The sequence below is a fragment of the Lissotriton vulgaris genome, chromosome 1_1 (genome assembly GCF_964263255.1).
Source record: "Lissotriton vulgaris chromosome 1_1, aLisVul1.2, whole genome shotgun sequence".
In the NCBI taxonomy this organism is placed as follows: domain Eukaryota; kingdom Metazoa; phylum Chordata; class Amphibia; order Caudata; family Salamandridae; genus Lissotriton; species Lissotriton vulgaris.
Window position 1 is genome coordinate 2109313644 of NC_141685.1, and position 24888 is coordinate 2109338531.

General features: G+C 44.6%; 1 protein-coding gene across 2 annotated transcripts in view; it reads left to right on the forward strand.

The window, feature by feature from the left end:
- Nucleotides 1–2253: 2253 nt before the first annotated feature.
- The window catches only part of CRACR2A (calcium release activated channel regulator 2A), a 930414-nt gene continuing 907779 nt past the window's right edge, over nucleotides 2254–24888 (forward strand). The window contains exon 1 of one of the 2 annotated variants that reach the window (XM_086921478.1): nucleotides 2254–2459. The gene's annotated coding sequence lies outside the window, so the exon portion shown is untranslated. Of the gene's footprint in view, nucleotides 2503–24888 lie in introns of both variants that reach the window. The other variant, XM_086921488.1, reaches the window with a different exon arrangement.

Sequence of the window (24888 nt, forward strand, 5' to 3'; positions counted from 1 at the left end):
GAATGGAATGGAATGGATGGAATGGAATGGATGTAGATTTATAGAGCACGAATTGCTGCCCGGAGGCGTCCAAGCGCTACCAAAATAACCAGGAGCCTGCGAGGAGAGGCTAGCTGAGATTTAATAGTGCCGGTTGAAGAGGAAGGTTTTTAACTGCTTGCGAAACGCAGGAAGATTGGAGTTGGCTCTGAGATGAAGGGGAAGGGTGTTCCAGGTCCTGGATGCATTGTAGGCGAACGTCCTGCCACCCGATCTGGTCCTTTTTATTCTTGGCGCCATAGCCAGGAAGGTCTGGCTGGAGCGGAGGTTTCTGCTAGGAAGGTAATGGGTGACTAGGTCACGGGTAATCCTGGGACCTGTGTCCCAGAAGGCCTGATGGGCAATGCACATGGCCTTAAAAAGAATTCTCTGGCGGACTGGCAGCCAGTGAAGTCTGACCAGCCCGGCCCGGCTGTCACTTCCTTTCGAGGCTGAGGAGCACCGGTAAAGTATAAAGTACTTATGCTTGTTTAACATATCTTCGGTTCTGCGAGCTCGTTTTTTACTTTCCCTCACTTCGATGTCAATCCGGCACCCATTTCCACTAAATTCACGGGGAATTTCCGATATTTGTAAACATAGCACTTGGTGAGAAACCATGGCCCGTTAATCGCCGTGGGAACTGGACACATAAACAGCGCTGACGTTGCCACATGTTGATGCAGTCTGCCAAATGTAGGTATGAACACACTAACAGAAGTTTATCAATTTAATATACATTAACAATCACTAATATGTGCCAGCAGTTTAAAACTGTAATATCATCAGTTGAGAGGACTGTGTTGCAAATAAACAAGCATCGGGTTTCAGTTTGTTTTGGCTGTCAGAGGAAACCCTTTGATTTGTAGGAGAAGTGAACTCGGACTCGGGTAGAATCCTTCCTCTGCCAGAAGTTCCAACTCATGTCCAGACTCCAATAGTAGAATCTACTCCTCCATAGCAATAGTATTGTGTAGGTAATTCTACTAGTGGTTTGTATCAATGAGAAACGATTCTGCAGCTGCAGATTTAGCCCTTCCATCAACGATCAGAGAATTTTTTTGTCACCACCCAGCTTTAAATGAGACAATGGCCTAACTACTTCAAATTAATTTTGCAAATATGCAAAGAAGGAGAAAATTAAGGACTTGAGTCCTTGCCGTGGTTCCTCCTTTCCACTCTGTGTGTGTATAGGTATGTCTGCAAGACCTGCTGTTATCAATAATATTACTATATTCCCGTCTCCTACTTACCATTGGTGCAGTCCAGCGCCACTGTTCTTAGCTGCCTCCTGTCTCCTACTGCAGCCGATATGTCACTTCCTTTCGAGACTGAGGAGCACCGGTAAAGTACAATGTACTTACGCTTGTTTAACATATATTTCTTCCTGCACACTGTTTTCGCATCCAAAGACGAGCAACACTGCAACACCTTGCTGAGCTGGTATATCAACATATTTGTTTATTTTGGATGTAAACATAATTTCGAACTCCTTCTTAATGAGTCTGTGGCCTGCTCTCCCCTTCTTTCTCACACATTCTTTCCTCTGTTCTGCCTGGATTTCATTCACCACGTTGTGCGCAAACTACCTATCCCTCTCTATCTTCCTTTCAACTAATCTATGCAGCTCCCACTCCTAAGTATTTACCATACCACATAATTATACTACACAAATACACTCCACACCACACAATTCCACAACTAACAATTCCAATACAAACCACATCATTCCACTCCACACCACATACATCCACCCCACTCTCAACAAAACATGGGTAAAAGACATTATCATTTACAAAGCCAATATCTCTAACTTTCCCAAATGCGAGACCTATTGCATTTCAAATGCTTGTTTAATTTGGCGTAGTTTGGCCTAGTTATGCTACATACAGAAAAACTGAAATAGGCATTTTTATTATAATAGAGAAGCAGGCTCTCAAATGTGCTTGGTGCTGTAGAGAGCAGTAAACTTGCACCCAGCACTCTGTGCTTCAAGCCCTGAATTTCAATCAACCCCTTATGATGGTGTTTTATGCATTATCGGTTTGGTGCCCGCACTGGGTACCATAATCACGGGGGATGCTAAACATCAAGGGGTTGAAAAATATTAAGAGACCACGCGATTGGCTGAACAATAGCCCCGACCAGACTTATAGAGAAGTTTGCAGAGTCACGCCCTAGACAGGCCGTCTCCGCCGCAGCCAATGACAGCTCGCTGCCAAGCCGCCTCTACCTGTTTACACCGGGCGGGGAGGGCCCGTGCAGGCATCGTCTCGCTGAACTTCAAGTCAAACAATTCTCCCCGGGAGACAGCCTGCGACGCTCAGTCCGAGCTCAACCCGGAACATGCTCGGTCACAGACGGCTCGGGAGGCAGCGCGGAGCTCCGGAACTGACAGTGTGGACGTGGGAGATGTGAGCCTGGCCGCGCGAGCAGCAGTGGTGAGTACCAGCCGCCGTGCGCATACCAGCACAGGGCAGAAAGGTATCCCGGGTGGATGGCAGCACAAAGCCGGGCTCCAGGCAGCCTCCTGCGGAGCCCGCTTTCCTAGTAAACCAAGAACACGTTGATGAAATCTTCCTCTGTGGTTTCAGTGTGTGCTTTGTGGATGTTGCAACCGAGCTAGCTGGCTTTGTGTACGTTAGAACTTCACTTCCTGCACAGGTCATATTGAGACTTTCACAGCCCACTCTCTGCGGATCGATGTTAAGTGACAGGAACCCTACATGCACTACATTCACAACTGTCCTCATGAATACAGGGGTGCCCACTACCCGTGCACTGCATGATAGTTATTGCTCGTACGTGGGGATTTCACAGCCATGAAAACACGCCCTCGCTTACTGTTCTTGTCTTTAAGGATTTCGTTTCTGTTTTCAATGCCAATTAGTTGTATGTTTCGTAGGGGAGTTGTACTAAGTAACTGTGCCGCTGGGTCTATAAGGTTTCAGTGCACCCAGTTGGACGTCACCCCCTTCCACTGGGGTACTTACTACTCAGAGAGCAATGCTGGTGTGTTGTTCCCGCAATATACAGCGTGTCCTCCAGTACTGTACATTTATGACACTTAGAAGGTCAAAAATGTCTATATACAAAGGGTGCATCGTTTCCTCTGAATGTCTACATATGACAAGAACCTGGAAAAATAAACGTTTACACAAGGAAGAAAGCGTACCGAACTGGACGTGATAATATTAGAAGCCTGGAGGCACAAGGTTAGGTCACCGAACTCCGAGCTGACTTGCATTATCCCCATTACGTACGATTGAGAGTATTTTATTTCTTATATTACACGTGATTTGAAGAAGCATGGATGAATGTAAAAATGAAGATCAGGTATACAGTGTTACACGCTCTAAATTAAGGGGTCTCCGACATTTTCTGTAATGAGAGCTACTTATGATCAGTAAAAATGACAGTGAGCTACTGAAGGCTAAGTAACGTGTGCATTGTTACCAGACGCCCCCACACCCAGCTTAATTGACTTATTGGCTTTAAGCCTAATGTCCATAGAGACTGACGCTATGGTTTGAACAACATTCTTTAACTAGGCACTTTCTGACAGGGCTGCCATGTGTGTCATTGAGAGCATGATCTTTGCGGATGTATGAACATGTGTGCGTGTGAATGAGATCTATGTGTACAGGTGCATGAGAAACTGTGTCTTATGTACTTGTGGCACAGGAGATACCTTTCACCATAATAATACATATGGGGTAAATTTAAAAGTGCACAAACATGTTCTTCAAAATGTTCACAGTATGAAACATTTTTCTGCACTTTATATTTCTCCAACTTGAAATAATGGCTGTATTTTTTCTATTAAGAAAATTAAACTGAAGAGTAAACTTTGTTTATGTGTTTTCCATAAAACTCACAATTTAAATGTTCTTCCTTTTCCAAGTGTCACATTTCCAAACAAAAGCATGCTCCCCGTGGCCTGTAAATATGGTGCCATATGTATAACAGAAAAATACAGTGCGAGGAATTTTAAGTGAATAAACATGTTTCGTGGGACATTAAGCAGTATTTGGCTTGTGGGGGCTTGGCCAAGCCGACCAAGCAGTATTTTGCTTGATTGAAAGTGGAGAAATGTCATTAATACTTAATGTTCCCTAGAAAATGTTTTCTTCACTTTAAATTTCTCCCATTTAATTTTTCTAAAACTTTTTTTATTTATAAATATGGCACAGTGTCTAATGGCCAAATGGCCAAAAGGCCCGCTACTTGTAAATGTGCCACTTTGAAATGGAAGCACATTAAAATGAAGAGTTAATCACAAAGGTAACTTTTAATTCTCATGTTCTCCCATTTAAAAACATTCTGAAACTTAATTTTGTTCTCACAATCCAGTTGCGGGTCTACAAGGACTTTTATTTGAGAGTTAAATACCTCAGTACTCCAGCTGTTCACCTCTGTGACCCAACCAGGCCCATAATTCTGACTGCTCATTTTCAGGCCATGCTATCCTCAGCCTTCAGATAAGACTAGTTGGAGGCACCTGTAAACACCTGGTCAATACCATATGATGTGTGTATGACATTCAGAAATATGACGTCGTTTTATTCACAAAATGCTACATTAGAATTACAATTATCAGTGGTGCAGCAAGGTCAGGTGGTACCCGGTGCGACACTTTTTTGTCAGCCCCAGCTTGACAAATTGGCAAAAATATCAGTTTAAAACACATATTTTTGCCATTTTGTCACCCCCTCAGTGATGACACCCGGAGCGGCCCACACCCACCGCGCCCCCTTCCTACGCCACTGGCAATTATAGAGGTTTTGGTGCTGGTAAAGTGTAATCCTTCTTTTCCTTTACGCACTTACCGCGCATAAGGAGAGCTTTTCAGGCACGAATAGGCTGGTCAGAGAGGTGTCATACTGAAGCACACAGCTTTAGGAGATGAAAGAAGTGGCTGCCATGTGCTGCTGGCAGACCTCCCCTCACACCAGGCACTGTTAATCAGCTAAGTCGCTGGCATTTTCTTCTTTTTACTTTGGCAATGTTATTTGAGTCTTGGCAAAAAAATGAATGGCGAGGCTGCTCCTGTGTCACAGATGAAGAGTGACGGCCACTTCGGAACTAGCTTCTAACAATTAGTGCTGGGAAAGCCATTAGGTCTGGCCTCATCAAACGGGTGTGATATGTATTTTTTATTGTAGTAAGCATAATCCTGTAAACGAAAAAGTAAAAAAATGCCACAGCTAATCATGGTGGGTTATATGCTGCAGCTTGCCATAATTGTTTGAAATCGAAACAAAAATGAACCATCGCACCGGATTTTAATATTAAAAGACGGGTGCTTCACAATAGGCTCACAACGTGAGCATACAACGGTTGTAGAAACCTTTTTTTATTTTAACGGACATCAGGGAAAACTATTATTTTACTGCTGCAAAGAAAAGGTACCATTGCCTTTGAATTGGTGAAGACTTATTTTAAACACACAAAAAAAAGGAAATAGAAAGGGATAAAATACAGAAAGAAAAACACATTTGCTAAGTGAAGCGTTGATCCGCAATGGCACTGAAGTGGACTTTCCTTTATATACATGCGCACGTGGGATCCAGCACAGTGCCGTCAGCCAGTGTACGAGAGTCAGGAGCTAAAATGGACTCACCTGTTGTCCAGTGCTGAGGTGGCCGGAAGCAAAATGTGAATGACAGTTGAAGACGGCTGACACAAAGTAAGACCCTCTATGTCTGCCTATAAGTATCTTTTTTTGTGTTTAGGATATTTCTTGCATTACACTAGTCGGGTGAGACGCTAAAGTTGTCTCTACGCCAGGCCTTAATTAGAGACATGCATTCGTGATTTCTGTCTCCCGTCTACGGCAGCTTCCCACCGATGAGTTCTGATGTCACAGTGCCCAATGTTACAGCTTACAAGAGTGTTTCTAGGCATTTTCTAGAGTACAATACCACCATTAATTACATGGATGTCTTTTTTTTCTGGTTTCTTTGATGTGAAGTTTCAGTTATTGACAGGTCACAGCCATTAGAGGACTGGGATCATTTTTGCTCCTTTAGTAAGTGCACGGCTCGACATTGTATGTCATAGTCCCAATTATGAGTGGATCAGATTTTAGCTGCAGAATGTTGTGTAGCTACCATACGGTTTCACCACACTTAAATCCAGCTATTCCGAGCTAATCCCTACAGAATGTGGATTAATTTTGCACACCCGTTTCTCCCCAAGTAAGGTTCTGCCAATGATTTCCCTTTTCTGCGCATTTAGCTCTCCCATTTACCACCCGCTCCAACCAGTGGTCCTGCACTAGGTTATGATCAGGCGTAAATCCTGCCTGCAATGGAGATGCCGCTCCATCTCGCTCATAATCAGTGCTCATTTGTGAAAAGTCCATTTCAAAGTACCTTGGAATTTCATGACCTTAAAAACCATTGCAACTTCAGCCTCGTTCTTGTATATGGTCCAATAACTCCTTGGCAGTATTAAGTAAACGTATTATGCATGAGGGTGCTTTAACACACTGTAGAAACAATGGAGGAGTACCCCCTGGAGAAAAATACAGAAAAAAGTTTTTTCTGTTTGTGGAGCAAGGGAGTTCAGGTTTAGCACAATTTGTCCCAACCCGTTACTGGACAGTGCATGTCCTTGAAGAAGACCCCTCACTCACCAACCTAGTTGGGGACATGCTTCATCATCGGGGTCCCACCCCATAGGCCGAGGGTGTGCTGCGACACCTGACTACAGTGGAGCGAGTTTTTTTTCTTTTATATGTGCAAAAAATTACAGTGATAGGTGTGTTAAAAAAGGGCCAAAACTACTCACTCCGAGAATTTATTCTTGAGTGCTTGAACCCTTATAAAACCAGTGTGGCACCTGTGCCTAACTAGGAAGGCTGTGGTGTCTCAAGAAGTGTGATACATTTTAAAAATAGCGAAGTGTGCTATGTGATAAAGAAAAAACTTAGATCTACATGTTTCAACCATTTAAAAAGTTCTTTGGTTTTCGTCAGGACCGTGAATATTAGACGGGGTGGTCCGCACACGCTAAGGTGCGTCCTGCCCTCGTTCAATTTTAAGCCACAAATTGTGATCAGATGTAAAAGGATGTTTTATCCTGGTTCAGGAAAAAACCTGTAAGAGACAAAGAATTGTACAGGGTTGGGATTACATACTGGGTAGGTCAAAACAAGGGTAAACATTTAACAATTATTGTGCTGAGTACGGTTCACTCGGATAAGGTGATGGTATGAGAACACCTTGTTAATCAAGTCGTACCAGTGGTCCATCTGATGCGATAGACAAAAGAGCTCAGGCGGTAGTTAACGGAGCGTGATTGGGGTGAATTAAAAACCCCAGCGCCTTAAAGATATGCTGGTATCGCAGGATAACTGGGATAGTGGAAGGGAGGAGGAGGTGTAGGAGAGTGATCGCCATTGCAGTACGGCGCCAAACGTGCTCAGGCATTAGTGGATGTGATTTGCCTTGTTCGCAGCTACACAGTCGTGCCGTGGTTAAGCGGGTTATGCTATTACTGCTAATCCCGCTCTAGAAAAACGCGATGTATCGCTCTGCTTACACTTGATGCGGTCACTACCGCTTCATGGGCATCGGAGGATCCAAGACGGCATGTATCCGTCACCTACAAAGTTTGAGAATAGAGGCAGACACACGATTAGTGTACCCCCCGTGCTCAATATGTATGGTACGGCACAAGAGTGGTAAGCGGCGCGGGCCGCCTCGTGCATCAGTGGGAGAAAGCACTTACTTGCGGCTTCTGCTCGTCTTTCCGTAAACCTACTTGGTTACCATTCAAAATGCCCCGTGGGAGGTTCTGATGGATCAGTAGCGCAGAGTAAAGTAAACTGTGCGTTACTTCCTGGATGGGCGTGGCGCCGATCGGAGCTCTACGTGGGCCAATCAGGACGTGACAGAGGGGCGGTGCCCGCCGGAGTTCCGATCACGTGGGGGCTGGCGTGGAGCCGTGTGGTATCCACGGCAACCACGCTGGTGAAATCGGAATTCTCAATAGCAGGAGATTTAATGATTCGTATACCAAAGAGCATCTCCTCCCCAGGAGTATAAAGGGATACATTGAACAGCACAGGAACAGTTCTATTGTTAGAAAATAACCCAGGAAGATTCAGTAAAAAAGGGGGGACAGAGCTAACATCCAAATTGGCGTTCAGTTAGAACAGTACTCAGTGACAGCCACTGGGTCACGGGTCGTGTTGAGGACTGTTTCACACAGTAGGAGGGAGGTTATTTTAAAGGAGAAATTTATCCCATCACAGTGTTCCACAGGATATTATCATTTAGGCCAATTTTTTGAGTCGAAAGTCTATAAACCCACCTTTGTTCCTTTTTAAAGATCGTTGGTTCAGGTTAGCTCCTGGTTTCACCTGCTCAATGACGGTCCACTGTATTTCATCTGATGTGTGTCCTGCCGACAGATAATGTTCTGTGAGTTTGGTGTTGGCTTTCTTACACCTAATGGTACTTCTGTGCTCTCCAATACGTGTTTTAACCTTTCTGCTGGTCATTCCTACATAATGTAGGTTACATGGACATGTCAGTCTGTACACAACGTTTTCGCTGTTGCAGTTTGTATGTCCTCTGATCGTCCAGGTTTTAGTGGGTTCCAGCTGTAGAGTTTTAGTATTGGAGGTGAACGGGCATACGCTGCAGTTGCCACACTTGTAGTGGCCTGTCACTTTGGGTAACCCCCATGTGTTGAGTACTGTTTCATTTTCCACCACCTTTATTTTGGGTCTAGTGTTTACTACTGCATCTTTGATGCTTCGTGCCCTTCTGCATGAGAACAGAGGTTTCTCCCATCTCAGGTTCCCTGTATTGAGGATGCTCCAATGTTTCCCTACTATTTTGGTTACCTCGTTGGAGATGGCATTGTACGTGGTGACACAGGTTAAGGGGGTTTCATCCACAGTTTTAGTTGGGTCCTCCAGTAGAGCAGCTCTAGGTTGGTTTCAAGCTCGTTTTTGGCTTTTGTGTAAAATCTTTGCGGGGTATCCCCGGTTCTTTAGTCTGAGAGTGAGATCCTGGGCCTGTTGTTTGTAATCTTCGAGCTCGCTACAATTTCTGCGAAGCCGTAGATATTGTCCGTAAGGTAGGTTTTCACTCAGTGGTCTCAGGTGAAAACTTTCAAACCGAAGTAGATTGTTTTTAGCAGTAGGTTTGTAGTGAGTGACCGTTGACAGTTTCCCGTTAGATTTTGTGATGGTGAGATCTAGAAAGACCAATAATTTCAGATCCTTCACGTAAGTGAACTTCAGATGGTCGTCAAGTGTGTTGATCCAGTTGAAGAAGGATAATAAGGTGTCTTCAGTGCCTTTCCAAATGGTGAGCACATCGTCTATATATCTTCTCCAAAGTAAGATATTGGAGCTATAGGGGTTTGTGTTGCTGAGGATATGTTTCTCCTCGAAATCGTGTACATACAAGCATGCTACACTTGGAGCAAAAGTACTGCCCATCGAAGTACCCCCAGTCTGGAAAAAGATCTTGTCTTCATATTGAAAGTAATTTCTTTTAAGGGCCAGTCTTGCACACTCCAAGATGAATTCTCTTGGGGTTCTGGATGTCCAATCTTCCTTATCAAGAGCCTTTTTGAGAACCTCCAAAGTGGCATCCTGGGGGATGCTCTTGTATAGGCTCCCGATATCAAAACTCACCAGGATGGTGTCATCATCTATGGTGATTTGGTCCAGGAGTCGCAGTACACTTTTAGTGTCCTGTAGATAGGTGCTCGTTTTTTGTACCATAGTCTTAAAGAACACGTCGCAAAAACAAGACGGGGGTTCCAAAAGGGAACCTATCCCAGAGACAATGGGTCTGCCGGGTGGTGGTATTTTGTTTTTATGCATTTTTGGGAGCGTGTAAAAGTAGGGAATCCTCCCCTCGCTTTTACATAGGAAATCCGCCTCTTGTTTGGAGAGGTATCCTTCTGCTTCTCCGTGTTCCACAAGTGAAGTGATCTCGTTTCTAAGATCCTCTGTAGGGTCAACCAGTAGTCTCCGATAGTTCCTGTGGTCTGCTAGTAGTCTGAGACACTCAGTCTGGTATGCTGGTTTGTCGAGTACGACTATCCCTCCGCCTTTATCCGCGGGTTGTATTATGATGGTGTCCGAATTCTGTAAGTTATCCAATGCGGTTCTCTCCCGTTTCGTTAGATTCATAAACGTTTTTTTTGGGGAGGCATTTTCAACCTCGTTAAAGACCGCTTGCTCGAATGTAGAGATTTCTACCGGGACCATGTGCTGTGGTGGCATGAATGTGGATTTATTCCATAGTCCGGTCTCATTCGTATCCCCGCTGTCCTCAAGGTTGGTTCTCTTTTCAAAAAAGGCTTTTAATCTCAATTTCCTGAAGAAGGATGCTAGTTTGCAGTGAAGCTTAAACTTATCCAAGTTTGCTGTATGCACGAAACCTAACCCCTTGTTTAGGACTGCTACCTCATCATTGCTGAGGGGTCTGGTAGATAGATTGGTTATTAGGTTTTACGATTGCTCGGTCCTGCCTGTTGGGGCTTGTTCTTGTTCTGGTTGGCGCTCGGATCTTCCGATGCCCAGTGAACCTGGTTGCCCTGATTGGCGATTTTTCTCCTTCCCCGTCCTCACCCGCCCCGGTTTAAAAAAGGGGGCCTGTAGGGGTTTTGTGGAAAAAAGGTTGTTGAAAGGGTGGTTGCCACCCATACATTGGAAAGATGGGTGGATGGTTGTATAGGTCCAGGAAAGCTGGCATGGGCATTGAATTATAGTTCGGCCAGTTGCCCTTCCCCCTGCCTTGTCCTCTGCCTTTCTGTTTGATGCTTCCACTGCTAGAATTCCCGCTGGAGTTGGAGGTGTTGCTCGATACATTGCTTGAAGCATCAGAGTTATCATCTCCTTTGGACGGCGCTACATAATCCGAATCTGAGTAAGGGTATGCCTTCACCTTTGAGAACCTCTTCAAGTCTTTCTGAAATTTCTGCACTTTCTGTTGTGTCAGATTGTCCTTGTAGTCCATCATCTCTTTGTTAATCTCGTCTAGCTTCTTTTTAAAACCCGTAATGGTGGTTTTCATATGGCCTTCTGCCACTTGTATTTCCACCTGGATTTTTTCGGACAGTCTTAATGTGGTCTTTAAAATTAGGACTATCCAATCGTGGGTACAGTGCCACGCTATGGCGGCCCAATCTTTTCGAAAGAGTTCGTCTTCTAGGAAAATGCGAGGAGCATTGGAGACTAGTAGCCCTTTCGGCGCCATGTATTGCTCAGATATTGTTTAAGAATCGTCCCATGCAGGATCGTCCTGATTCTGTTCCTTTTAAGTTCTGTCAAATTTTCCCAGTCTTTGGTCGCAGAAATGCTTTGAGCAATGTTAGCATCCGCAAAAATAGAAAGATCACTCATCACCTCCTCCACCTCTTGCGAGGTGTAGGAAAGACCCTGGTTTTCGGCCATGGTTGTGAAAGTTAAGGTCTAATTATGTGTAGCTCTCGCAGCTGCGCGCTGCCTAATGTATATATAACAAAGGAGAGAGTTAGGGAAATGACACCGACTATGTGAGGTGGGAACTCCTGGTCCCCGAGGATAAATGTAGAAACAATGGAGAAGTACCCCCTGGAGAAAAATACAGAAAAAAAGTTTTTTCTGTTTGTGGAGCAAGGGAGCTCAGGTTTAGCACAATTTGCCCCAACCCGTTACTGGACAGTGCATGTCCTTGAAGAAGACCCCTCACTCACCAACCTAGTTGGTGACATGCTTCATCATCTGATCTGATGAAGCATGTCACCAACTAGGTTGGTGAGTGAGGGGTCTTCTTCAAGGACATGCACTGTCCAGTAACGGGTTGGGGCAAATTGTGCTAAACCTGAGCTCCCTTGCTCCACAAACAGAAAAAACTTTTTTCTGTATTTTTCTCCAGGGGGTACTCCTATATTGTTTCTACATTTATCCTTGGGGACCAGAAGTTCCCACCTCACATAGTCGGTGTAATTTCCCTAACTCTCTCCTTTGTTATATATGCTTTAACACACTCCCATCTTGTAGATTAATGTTTGAAATGCCGGCGGACAAGTCTGGACACTGTGAGGCATATTTATCATGGTTTTGTGTCGCCTTCGCGCCACGTAAGGGGGCGCAAAGGAAACACATAACCTAGAATGACATTTACCAAGCCATGCAAGGCCACCTTGTATGTTTTTGCGTGGTTTGGCAAATTTGGAGTAATGCAAAGCAGCACAAGTCACTGCCTTGCGGTGCTCTGCCACAGGGAAGCGTTCCATGGGTGGAGTGTGTGTGCTCCCTTGTATCGACCCATGGGTTTAGTGAATTCCCAGATTTACAATTAGTGGTAGTCCTGGGAATGCATCAAAATGCTATGCCTCCCCCGGGGAGTCGTAACAAGAAGACATATGCTTATTTCTCCTGTTTTTTTGAAGAAAAAGCATCAGACAATTGTTTTTGTGCAACTCAGAGGTAAGCTTTAGATACTAATAAACCATTTTTTGATTTTAGTGATGCTTGTTAGTAGGAAGTTGACCCAGAGAGGAGGAATTAGAATTTCATATTGAGACGAGCAGAGTAGCAAATACAACTGAATATTATCTGTGCAGCCTAAAGCACTTCTAATTTCTAATCATAAAAAGAATACTGAGAATTTATAAAGCAAACACTAACATCTGAATTGCCCTGTGGCTCACAAAAGTTACCTGTTCTTTTTATTATCGCAACTCAGTAGTACTGGTAAAAATTACAACACAAGTATGAAGGACTTATTTGGCCCTACTACCATTCTGATATGCCTGAGAGATCATGTGCAGATGTCTGCAGCAGGCACCCAACAGAATGAGGTTCCTTGCAGGTTATGTACATAATAAGGTCTGTTAAAAGTCTCCGTAGGATTCCTCGACCTTGGAGCTCTTGTCATGTGCCTTTATTTTGGTCTGGGATAAGCTGAATTTCTGCACCTTCAGTCACTCCTCTTCCTTGCAGCAAAAAAATAGAGTGTTTGGTAATACATGTAATTTGGACAGTATTTAAAGCATGCCGCTAAAGAATATTACAGAAAAGTAATTGGTGAATTTTGGCCAGTTTTGCTCCAGAAATATATATTGTAAAGAAACAATAGCCTTTGAGACTGGTGGTCCATTTCCCATGAATTATCACTCCAGAAGAGCCAGTCTATTTCCAAGCCCTGATTACCTGTTGGTAACAACACTTAAAAAAATGTGGCAGTCTGGTAAATCACAAAGTTGTCTCCCAATGCAGATCTTTGAGATGTGTCCCTATGTAAGAGGCATTAGCCATGCTGATGTTAGTAGAGCCAGCTCTCAAATTACTTCTGCTTTCCCAATCTTCCTAGGTGAAACAGGTAACATTCATGTGTGCTGTCAGTGCATGCTCACACCCCGGCTGCACTGGGCAAGAGTTTTTTCACACCAACTCTGCCTTCCCATCCCATAAGGCAGATTCAGAAGATAGTAGAGTGTACTGGGCCCCAGTGGTCCTACCACTCGTAACAGTGACCAGTCTACTTAGGAGTACTAGGTTGGAGGTTGGTCTCCATATCACACCCCACTGCGTCACTTTCCAGATGAACATGGGGTCCTTTGAAGCAGTTTAGTGTCTTCATGCAACAGAGGCATGCTTCCTGTTGTCGACTTGGGCACAAGCTCAAGCCGTCCAACACAGGCTTCAATGCTGGTGTCTTGAGGGTCCAGCCTACTCCACACAGCCAACCTGCCACCAATTCCACCGCAGTCTGTAAACCACCTGCTTACCACAGCTGGATCCAGCTGAGTCGGCTCTACATTTTGTGAAAATGGGATTGATTTCATGTGATTATTTAAGAGGGGTAACAAATACTTCACCATTCTGCAGTCCTCGATATTAATACATGCCAAGGGAGTGCATTCTGCTTTTCACATGCCTCCACCTTGATGAGTTGGATTAAGCTTGGATTGATCTAGTTAGAAGGGGTGGGACACAGGGAGGATTAATTACTGACACTATTAGCCCTGTGGCATTGAGAAGACTTTTAGAATTTAGGGGGTAGGGCTAGCAGCCCAAGAAGGACAGTTGAGGGGCAGGGAGGCATCTTTTGGTTGGTACTTATGAGGTTACAGTAGAGCTCGTCCTATGGTAGAGGCCATCCTGCACCTAGCGCAGCCCAAAGTCTCTTATGTACTACTCTGTTGAGGGTGGGTCATAGAACCCCCCCCCCCCCTGCTATGATCGAATGGCTTTGACTAAAGGCATTCTAGACAGCTATCTGTTTTCCTTTTGGGTTAGACCAGTCTTGCTGTTGTAATCATTTCCTTTGTACATTTTTTTCAGAAATAAATTCACAATTTACTTTTAGTAAAGCAGATTATCACTTTTGATTTTAAAATGAAGGAATTTAATTACACAGTGAAAGGCAGGCTGCTTTTGAAAGCTCTGCCTTTTATTTATATGAATACAAATGTCTAAGATGTACCCCTTTTACACTTTTTTTCTGATATGTTCAACATAGTAGTATGTGGTGTTTGGCGGCCTGAAATTGACAAAATGGTAAATAGAAGGTTATGGTTGACTAATGGTAAAATATTGTTAACACCAACTCTGTGAGATTGTCAGATTTATTTCCAGGTACCACATATGTCCGAAATTGTAGGATTATTTTTGCTCAAAACAATCTAAAATAAGATATGATTTTTGTGTGTATTTTCTGTTTAAAACAACAGAGCATTCAAGCTGGAATGCTGCACAGTAGTTATCAACATTGGGAACGCAGATATTAGGAAGTTGGTGGATCCACAAACCAAGTAGGTGATAGGCACAGGATTGGAGTGGTTAGAGATACTTGTATAGACGAATCAAAACACTTAGTCAGAGGCACGAGTACACAGTTCAGCAGAGCTAGTTAGTTAGTTTAAAAACCCTATGGGGTAATCTTGTGGGTTCTTGGGTCTGGAAATCTCTGATCACAGGACAAGCCCCTTGATTATTCTAATTGCCTGAAGCCCAAGAAGGCTTTAAAGGCTTTAAAAGGTCTTGAAGGTGGTTTAGGGAAGGCTTATACTGATCCTCTAATATGAAGGAGCTAGATCAAGAGGTAAGCAAGAGCTTATTTAGAAGGTTGTGTCACCCCCCTGGTGAGAATGATATGCTTCTGGGTAATGAGAACCTTGCATCTGATAAGGTTAAGAACTTTATTTAGGAATACCGTGTGAGCCCAAGGAAGGGAACTGTTGCCTTTGCTCACTTTGTTTAGGAGTTGATAAGGGTTTTAGCCAATTGAATGGAAAAGAATTGCCAGATTCTATGGATGTTGAGGAATTGGACTAAACTTGATTGAGCATTGCATTTTCCTTTAGAAGCCAAGATTTCCCGCTGAGAGCAGATGGGAGAGGCAGCGAGGTGGGTGAATGTGGGTTAAAGGATGAGTTTGGTAGTGAATGAGATAAACATAAGGTATCAAAGATAGGGGAGCAATGGGTTACCTAGGAGAACCAAGTGATTAAGCCAGTTTGTGATTATATCTGGAGGTAGAGGGGATGAGGAAGGAAAGAAGAAGATGTGCTTGTTATCAGCAAATTGATGCTCGTGAAAGCAGTATGAAACGTTGTGAAGATGAGGCAGAGAGGGAGTAGATGAGAAGTCTTATATTGGAAAATGTGGATAATCACCCACAGAGAGGCGGGCGGTGAGCCAGAGGAGCACTTGTAGATTGTGAAGGAGTATGCATATTGATATGGGGAAAATAATGGAAAAATGGGTCTGAACCATCTAAAGAGGAAAGTGTGGCAGAAGTTGAGCATGTAAAATGGATGATGGTGATGAGCAGAGGGAGGAGACCTGAATGAAGGCCACATTGGTGACGTGAATATTATGGAGGCCTAGACTTTAGGTGATCTAGGTGGCTGTAGGTAGAAAGGTAAAGATGAAGTCAAATATAACATATTTTTTTCAGAGATTTAAATATGTAGAGCAGGAAAGAGTTGGTTCGTGCTTCTTCCGGGGGCTTTCTGTGGTAATGGGAGGGGCGAGGGGCTAGCCTACAGCTGCTAATGGAAAGCTGATTCAGTAGCCGGGCCCGGTCTAGACGCAGGGAGTTCACTATTGCCTAGACAGACACACATATTCCATGTTATCCTCAGTCTGAGCGGAAAACCTGACTATGCTATTACAAGCCATGCAGAGCCTAATGTAATATGTTCTGTGTAATTCATTGTTCAATCAAAAATACATTTGCAGCTATAAATAAACTGCCATGACATTCCAAATCACGTTTAAGATGGAAAGATGTGATAAGGTGATAAAGATGTTTAAGTTAAAGTCTCATAAATCCCAATCAAATATTTGAATAAACCATGTATGTAAAGGCTTCACGAGGACCCAACAAGGTTTTGTTTAAAAGAGATACGTGAGAGCCATAGGAAAGTAAATCTGGTCGAAGGGAAGGTGTGCTGTGGGAAGGTAAACATAGGGTTGTATCAAGTGCTGAGGCACAGCACCAGGGAGGGAAGTTTGTGCCTCTGAAGGAGCAAGAAAGATTGAGGCTATAGCACTCAGTCTGATCTTGGTACTCTTAGCATATATCCAGCTGCTTTTAGTGGGCGAGTTAGGGACCTTTTTAGGGGCTGGCATTGGTCACGCACCTGGCAAGTGAATTGTCTGGCGTTGCAAAATGAATTTAACAAGCTGAAATATTGAAACGTAGAGGAAGGACTATAAAGGAAAAGGAGATCATGGATGCAGAAAAGGAGGAAAACAAATCACAAGTGCACACAAAAGGGGAGAGGAGCAGAAAACAGTAAGAGGGAGGAGATTGTGGCAGTTATCTTCATTTTACAAAAAAACACCACAGCGAGGGAGGTAACCCCCATCAAAAAATAAATTAAGGGAAACAATGGAATTGCATCGACCAGCTTTTGCAACATTCATATTTTTTTCTACTGGCATTGAACCTTTATCAATATTTTTACATAGAACTACACCAAACTCTTTGCTGGTGCTGAAGTTGGATGCCATTGCCTTGAGGACTTGGCTGCACAGCATCTATCCACGTTTATTGTTCCCTGGCAGCTTTTCCTTTGAAAGAGGGTCCCTCCTGTGAAAATCTAGCATCCCTTTCCCACCCCCTCCCTCACAACAGCCCCTCCTCCAGTTCTGCACCATAGGGGGCTACTGCTCCCATTTACCATGTGTCCTGAGAAGGTGTAAATGTGAGCGTTAAATATCTCAGAATAGTAAATACCATAAGGACATCCACACAGTAATTCTCACTCCACATAGTTATTTCCCATTCCAAAGGGGTCCAACTCGTTATAGGTGGAAATTCAGGTGCAGACAGTTGCGGCTGGCATGACTCACAGGCGGGGGTCGCGCGGGGAGAGGGAACTCATGGGCGAAGGCACGGTTGTGCGGGGGGGGGGGTTAAATTAATAATTAAAACAATTTAACTTACCTTCCTGCGGCCAGGCCCCGCGTCGTCTCTGCTCCTCTCCAGCTCTTCTGCCTCCTGGAGGAACTGGAAGCAGGCAGCCAGGCTCCCACTCCTAAGCAAATCACTATCCTGCAAGCAGCGTTGAGATTGGCCGGGACGGCGCACAGCCAGGGGGTAATGGCCCGTCCATGTTCTCCATATAGGCAGCATTGCAGCCTGCAAGGAAGAAGCGCAGAGTGCACATGACCGGCTTGGTCGGCCCCATACAAATCAGTCATGCGCACTCAGGAGTGGGAACAACACTCCTCCCCGCCCAGCCCTGCTCGCAGAGCAGCCCCGCTCACCCGCTATCCCACAACCAAACCCTTCCGTTCTGCTTTTTCGCTGTGCAAGAAGCAAAAACATAAAGTGATAGTTATTACCATAGTTTATGTTTCTACTTCTCGCAATTCGAGTAAGCAGTGGGGCGACGCTCCTCCGCCCTAGCGGAGAAGCCGCTCATTGATGGAGATAGTAGCCAGTAAGGATAATTCCAGCTGTTGCGAATCTCGGATTGGAATTCCGCCTACCTTGTAGTCAGGCCATAGAAAGAGCTACATTCGTAGTCCCTAGTGGTTAAGGAATTAAGATAACGAATATTGGCCTCCAAACGTTGGTTCCCTGGAGGAAGACTACATATAGGCCTTCATTACAAGTGGCCCATTAAGTTATGGTATGTGCTGCAGTTCCTCTTACTGCACATCAGAATTCTTAATTGTTTGTATTTTATTTCCCCTGGTAATAACTGGATGTAGTAAAATCTTCATCCCCTGATAAATGTGGGCAGGTAACATCTGTAGCAGGTGTCTCCAACTAGTAGCTTGTGAGCTACCAGTAGCTCTCCAGCTACCTGTGAGTAGTAGCTCTCCTATGTGCAGCCCAGCCTCCTACTATCAAAGCTTTTGCTTAGTTGAACTATTATATGTATACCAGAATTAAAAAGTACGTATTCAAGACGAAAATGCATGTCTTCTCATAACTCATAAACTGATGTTTCGAGAAAAATGGTTACATTTAAAAAATATATTTAAACATTTGAGTTGGAGAGATTTCTTACTCATATCTTTACTTGGTGCCAGGGAGGTTGCAGCTATGACCTTTATGTATTACCCATGTAAAGTCGTTTCAGATTCTCAAAGGAATGTTTTACATTAGTGCTAGAAACCCTGCCCCATACACTGAAGTGATCACTATTGAAGTCTTGGATGGTTGGTCACTATTAAATCACATATATTAGTAGCTTTGTATGATTTCCATTTAACATATGTAGCTATTATTCCAGAAAAGGTTGGAGACCCCTGTTCTATAGCAATACAAAAAGATGATAGATGGAATGCTGACAATTGTCAAACATTCACATCCAGTCACAGTTCTGGGTTCAATCCATTCTTTTTTTTGCACACCCTGCCACCCTAGTTTGGGCCCAGTCATATGCAGACCAGCCTTGATCCTGCTCCCCATGGGAACGGTCCAGCCTGAACTGCCAGACCAGATCCACCCTGGACTGAAAAGCAAGCATCCTGGGAGCGGTTTTGGGGTATCACACCTCATTCACTGGGCTAGCTTGAATCCAGTGGCAAAGCGAGCACGGGACCCACATCTGGGCATATCGTCTCACTTAGGGTTACTAAAGCAACACATAAAGATGATGACCGAAATGCTGAACGTAGTCAAACATTCACCCCAGTCCCAAATCTGGGTTAAATCCATTTCTTTGTTTCTCACCATGCCACCCCAGTTTAGACCGAGCCATATGTAAATCAGTCTTGTCCCTGCCAACTATGCCACTGGATTCAAAGCAGCCTGGCTGATGAGGGGTGATACCCCAAAATAAATCTTGTATTTGTAAAGTGTGAACTACTCACCCCTAAGAGTCTCAAGATGCTGGGGGCCATCTGGGAGATTAAGTGAGCAATTGCCGAGAGTCGCAGGGGGCTGAGCTGAGCAAAGCTTTAGCCGTCACCAGCGATTGAACCATGAGCCCTGCGCTCTGGAGTCAGCTGCCCTGGCCACTGCACCACATCTCTCCCTCTATGCCTACCGGTCTCAGGATGCTTGTTATCTGTTTCATGGAGGACCTTGCCTCGCAATTCAGGCTTGGCTGTTCTTATAGGGCGCAGGGTCAATGCTGATTTGCATATGGCTGGGTCCAAACTGGAAAGGCATGTTGAGGAAAAACATTATGGACTTACGCCCAGATCTCTGTACTGGGGGTGAATGTTTGACAATATTCAGCATTCCGTCCATCAAGTGTTCTTTTTACATTTGTCGCCCTATGTAGGATAGTTATGCTCAGACATGGGTCCCATGCTAGCCATGCCACTGGAGTCAAGCTAGCCTGGCCTATGAGATGTGATACCTGGAAACCAATCCCAAGATGCTTGTTTCCGGTCCAGTGAGGACCTGGACTGGTAGTTCGGCCTGGACTGTTCCCATGAAGAGCAGGGTCAAGACAGATTTTCACATGGCTGGGTCCAAACTGGGGTGGCACGATGAGCGAAAATCAATGCCTTTTGACCTAGATCTGCGACTGGGGGTAAATGTTTGACATTGTTCAGCATTCCTTCCATCAGTTGTTCTTTTTGCATTCGTCGTCCAAGTGGGATAGGTATGGCCAGAAATAAGCCTTGTGTTCGCCATGCCACTGGAGTCAAGCTAGTTTGGCTGATGAGGGTGATACACTGAAACCGGTCCCAGGATGCTTGTTTCCGGTCCAGGGAGGGCTTGGCCTGGCAGTTCGGGATGGACTGTTCCCATGTGGAGGAGGGTCAAGACTGGGTCCAAACTGGAATAGCAAGGGGAGCAAAACATTGATGGATTTACGCCCAGATCTCTGTACTAGGGTAAATGTATCTGACACAGAGGCAATGTTAACAATGGCAAAAAGAGTAAGATGTGTAAGACTCTAAAATGCTAAGCTGAATTATGGTCCCTAGGATTGAGACCAGCTGCTTTAGGGCAAGGATGGCTACAGTAATGTAATGATATCTTGTTTGAATGTTCAAAGTCAACAGGTCACAGTTAACAAGAAAATAGAAGCATGTGAGCTGTCTAATACACATGTTTTACAGTACATGTCCAGTCTTACTTATCCAGCACCTGAAGGCATGTGTCAAGAAATGAAGCATGGTTAATGGACACAACAGATGCATGCAAGTACAAGTTAAATAATTTTGAAAATAGAGCAAAGCTAATGCAGCCGAAAATTTACAGCAGCCAGTTTCCACACATTAGGGGTTAGACTAAAGTACTTTAGGGTTGGTTTCCACATTAGTCATGCATTTAAAGCTCCTTGACACATATGTGCGATAAGGTGCTGCTGTAAGAATAACTAACAGCATCAGGGGCACATTTGGCTTGCTTTGCACAACCTCTGCCTGACCCACTGATTTTACTTAGAAGCTGGCCTGCCAGCCTCATTCGTTGCACTAGGGACATTGTAGACTCAAAACTTTGTTGGTACATTATCACTTTTTTCACGCAGCGGTTTGACTGTGACAAAAAAATCTGCTGCAGCCAGTAGCAACCTCTCTCTGAGACACAAGTGTTGATGCGTCGGCGGACAATATAGCTCAGTGACAGGCAGGACACCAGGATAGTAAAAATATAAACAACAACAAGCGCAGTGCCCAGCCTCATGTGGGATCCAGCACCTTCTATTGTTCCACGCAGGCCGCAGCACGGTGCTTCTCAATGATCCAGGTGGCATCTGTAGACTAGACTAGCCCTGTATTGTTTTCCTCACTCTTTCCCACGGCGTCCCAGGTAAGTGGCCCAACTCGCAAACGGAGAGCCCAGAGGTGACACGTGGCTAGTGGTGGACAGTTGGCGGGTGCAGGATGTTTGCCTGAGCCAGGGAGAGCATGCTTCTGCCCATTCTCTCCCAATCCCCAGCTACTCTGGGACTTCGCCAGCTGGATTGTGTTTAACTGCAACCTATACTTGTATCTTGTACATGTGTGCGACGGGTGGGTGGGGGGTCCACCCAGGATTGTGTGTTTGGTGTGGGCCGAGCTAAGCCCACTCTAAAAGTGCCATCCCTAAAAGTCCGAAACAGCTGAGATCTCAGACAGCTCAGGAATTGATGACCATCTGCACATTTTAGCCCCAATTAGCGCTGCCTGTTGCTGCAGCCCAGTGAACTCCCATGCCCAAATTGGAAAACTGATCCCTCTGAAACTCATCCTGTCAGACACACTCCCCATTGGGGAGACACTTCTGGTGGCACAGACTAGTCAGGTGAGTCACATACTCTCTCTGCCCTGAAGTTCACTTATTTCCTCAGCATGTGCATTAACCCACTAAGCCAGACTATAATGTCCTGCCAACTAGAGGCATGCTTTTCTTATTTTAATTAGTTTTTCAGATGACAAAAAATGGTGGGGGCTGTTTCACACAGAAAGAGAATGAATGTATTTAATATGTTGTTTATATCAATGCAAGCAGTGTGATGCATACACAGCTAAAGAGGAACTGCCAGGCTTGCAAAACACACCTAGAAGAATCAGTAGCCTTGCCAAAAATCTGTTCTATAAATCTCCATTAAAAATGACACGGGTCTCTGAAAGTTAGTTGGTGCCTAATGTATAGTTCTCCGAGTGATGTCTTCTCAGGCCAGGCATTTGCCTCCACAAGCCCCCTGCTCACTTCCTAATTGATGTTTTGTGTGTAACCACAGAGAAACAGAATTGAATACTGGTTGGCACAGTAGGGAATTGCCTCTTCTGTAACATAGTGCTACGTCGTCCCAGCTTGCGACTGAATTATGTTCCAAGAAAGAGTCATTCTAAATGCCACACATTTGCCATTTAACTGTCACTCATCACTGCACTGAAGCCATGGAAATGTCTCATATAAGCAATCTGAAAATTCGTCCTTCTGAACAGAAGCACAAGCTTGAACCTTAGGGCCTGGATATGAGTTTGGCAGTTCGATGGACTCCTAAACCTAGAGTGGCGCTGTGGCAACTGCCGCACAGGCTGTGTAACTGCCCTCGTAGGAGTTTGGTGGTCGGACTTCCAATGGACATCCACAACCATCGGGGATCGTGGCAGTGGCAGTCAGAGGCCCTCAATGGGCTGCAGTGCCAAGCATATTACACAGTTCCTCACCGCCGCAGTTTTCATGGCGTTGAGTCCAACATGAAAAGTGTTTATTGAGGAAACAAAGGGGGTCCTTCAGGGCCCCCTGTTGCCGCAAAGCCTGGGGATGCATGCAGGTGGGTACATGGTATGCCCCCTGTGTGCATGCACCCCCTGGAGCTGCTCAGCATGGACTTCACAGTCCGCACCTTGCAGGAACAGGCTTTGGCTCTCCCAGTGTGCTGCCTTGCTAAGGCTCATATATGAGCCTTAGCACGACACCCCCGTGGGACCACCAAAGGCCCACCCGCCGGACCAGGAGAAAACTCAGGCCAGCTCGGAAATGGAGGCAAGAATGATTAAGTGTACTCAGATGGCAGAAGTGCTGTCTGAAATATTTAGTAATATGAAAGACTCTAGGGCTGGTGGTCCAGATGGGTTACCGTCTGTGATATTTTGGAAAGACCCCAGAAAATGGGGACTCATTTTCAGTGGGCTTTTTCAGTGGTTAACTCGCACAGGCCTCCTCCCAAACCCGTGGAAAGGAGCTGTAGTGAAGCCTGTTCACAAAAAAGGTGAAAAGGATCATCCCTCTAATTATCATCTGATTTCTCTTCTCGACATTCAAGCCAAACCCTGCACAAACATTATTAAAACACGGACTGATCCCTGTGGAGCAAGGATGCTTCAGACTAATCGATGGAACATAGTTTCCTCTGTGGGGAGTCACAAGGAAGTCAATGAAATCAGTAGGTGGCCTTTGCTGCTGCTTCGTTGACTTCCGAGCGGCTTTGGACCAAGTGGACAGTGGTACTCTGAGGTGCAAACTTCAGCAGTAGAAGATATCTGGATCCTCATTAGATCTTGAGATGAAGCTTTATAGAGATAATTGGGTCCAAGTCGACTTGAACGGGTGCAGCAGGCTATCTAGGAAAATTCCAGCAGTAAACCGCTTACGGCTGTTTAGTTTCATCATTGCAGATCTCCCCTTGGCATTAAGTGGTACTAATAGGGCTCCAACGGAAATTAAATGCCTTGAATTCTTAATGTCTTGAAAACAAACTAACAATAAACATTGACAAGACAAAGACACTGTTTTTCTCTAGAAGGAAAACATAAATTCACTTGTTTTTTATGTAATGTGTGGCTGGAGCAGGACAGAGAGTATAAGTATCTGGGTATGATCCCCTCTGATGATTTGAGATGGGACAAGCATATGGCTTTCCAGAGACTTTTACTATCAGCAACCGTGAATGGCCTGAAAAATGTGATTGAAAATATGGCAGCTACACCTTTGAACCATTAAGTAAAGGTTCTCAGGGCAAATTAATCTCCCTGGCTCTTTATGGAGCAGAGTTCTTGGCAATGGATAGACGGGTCTTATGGGAAGGCATAGAATGTAGGTATTTGTAGTTGCTCATTGATCTACCTAAAATGCGATAGTTCAAGTCATAAGGCGGGAGCTGAGATCCGTAAGCTGAATTGCTCTGGTGGATGCCAGACCCTTCCGTTTTTATTTTTCAATTAAAAATAGGGCCCATGCTGACAAGGTGTCAGTTTTAATTTCACCTGAGATATTGTCAGTGCCCTCCGGAAAGAGAAATCCTGTGATAACAATGCTAAAGCGACTGAAAGCCCCAGACATGCAAACTGTGCAAACCAGCCAAATAAAGGGCACCCTCAGGCAATGTGCTATTGAAACCAGTTGGAAGGAGGACCTTCAGTAGCTTAAGAGTAAGGGTTCAGCTATTCCTTTCCTAGCTTCGCAGGAAAGAATGGACCTTTTTCCGTACGTGTACAAAATTCCAGATATGTTTTTAAGAATCGAAATTTTGGGGCTGAGGGTAGGTGTTTACCCGGTTGGCATTTACTAGGGCTTAAAACAGAAATAACAGAGAATCACGGTCAATGTCCTTGTAAGCGGGCTAGGAAATACTCAGTCACTTATTGATAGACAGCGTATTTCTTCTGGAGGAAAGGAAGAAGCTTCTCCGACCTGTCTTTAAAAAGTATAGAATGCGTCGAGAGAAATGGGCCTACATTTGATAAGTGGCCTTAGATATCCGGAAGTAGCCATTGCTACTGGCCAATATTTGTGTAAAGGTATAACATCTCATATTAGGCATTACTCCCCTTAGTATTTTTGCGGTTTTGATAAGCTGCTATACATATTGCACTTTATAACGTTTTTTACTGAGTAAAATGATTTCTAAAATGTATTTTCTTTTTTCTTTTTAACTGATTTGTGACTTTAGGAGGTTAACATTTTATAGCGTTTCAGTGTGAGAGAATTAAATGTTCATATTGCCATATCCCTATAAACGGAAGCTATTTATTAGTCAAACTAA